Genomic DNA, 997 nt, shown 5'->3' with positions numbered 1-997 from the left:
ACATTTTTTGTCAATTATATTTAACGTTAGTAGTTATTTAGATTATTTTAGATCAAAGGAATCTCCAAGGTGTGTTGATTTGTTAGCACCTGTTGATTATCGAACAAATGGTAATGCCACAAAAGAGTGACATATTCAATATTATTTTTGGTTTTCACGTGATATATTAACGCTAAAATGTGGTTTGTAGAAACGCACTGGAAGAACTTTCTGCTCTGATGTAAATGTAGCTTGAACTTTAAAGCCTACAGATATCAACAAAGCAAAACCAGTAGTGACAAGGAGCATGTGAGAATGGAGCTCTTTTTGTGTTCCCTTGAGGAAGTTAAGATTATACTTTCAGGGATCATTTTTATAGTTTTTAGCTTGGAAATGTGTTTCAAAAGATTTGTCTTCCTATCCACGATGATGAGTTTTGATGCTCTTTTCTTAGCGGGAATCAGGTTCTGAGCGATAATTTTGATCATAGCTCTTTGCTGTTGATGAGTATTCTGTGTTGTTTTTGGCAATATGGAAGAAAAGAGTATGTTCAGAGTGGTGTGTTTATTCAGTATAACATTAGACAGTTGTTAACCAAAGGTGTTAAAAAGATTTTTGTATTAAACAAGTTTAGAAGAGATGTGGTTTAACTACTGTAAGTTCATGATGCAGTTGGGATTTGGACTTTTTTGTTGATTTTTTTTTTTTAAGTGTTGATCGGTATGATTTGGATGTTTCTAAGCAGCTATATATCTCCAGTAGCTTCTATGGTCACGGACGTGTTACGTAGCCATTGAAGCAGTGTCATATGTTCGCCATGACAGACATTTTTTGTCAATTATATTTAACGTTAGTAGTTATTTAGATTATTTTAGATCAAAGGAATCTCCAAGGTGTGTTGATTTGTTAGCACCTGTTGATTATCGAACAAATGGTAATGCCACAAAAGAGTGACATATTCAATATTATTTTTGGTTTTCACGTGATATATTAACGCTAAAATGTAGTTTGTTGAAAC

The 997-nt window shown here is 33.1% G+C and overlaps 1 non-coding gene across 1 annotated transcript; it reads left to right on the top strand.

The window, feature by feature from the left end:
- Nucleotides 1-327: 327 nt before the first annotated feature.
- Nucleotides 328-539, top strand: LOC127641774 (small nucleolar RNA U3). Its single transcript, XR_007970226.1, has one exon. It is a non-coding gene; the product is annotated as a small nucleolar RNA U3 (small nucleolar RNA).
- Nucleotides 540-997: the final 458 nt, after the last annotated feature.

This window comes from Xyrauchen texanus, unplaced genomic scaffold (assembly GCF_025860055.1).
Source record: "Xyrauchen texanus isolate HMW12.3.18 unplaced genomic scaffold, RBS_HiC_50CHRs HiC_scaffold_1607, whole genome shotgun sequence".
NCBI lineage: Eukaryota > Metazoa > Chordata > Actinopteri > Cypriniformes > Catostomidae > Xyrauchen > Xyrauchen texanus.
The sequence above is the reverse complement of the archived record's forward strand: the minus strand, read 5'-3'. Positions and strand labels throughout refer to the sequence as shown.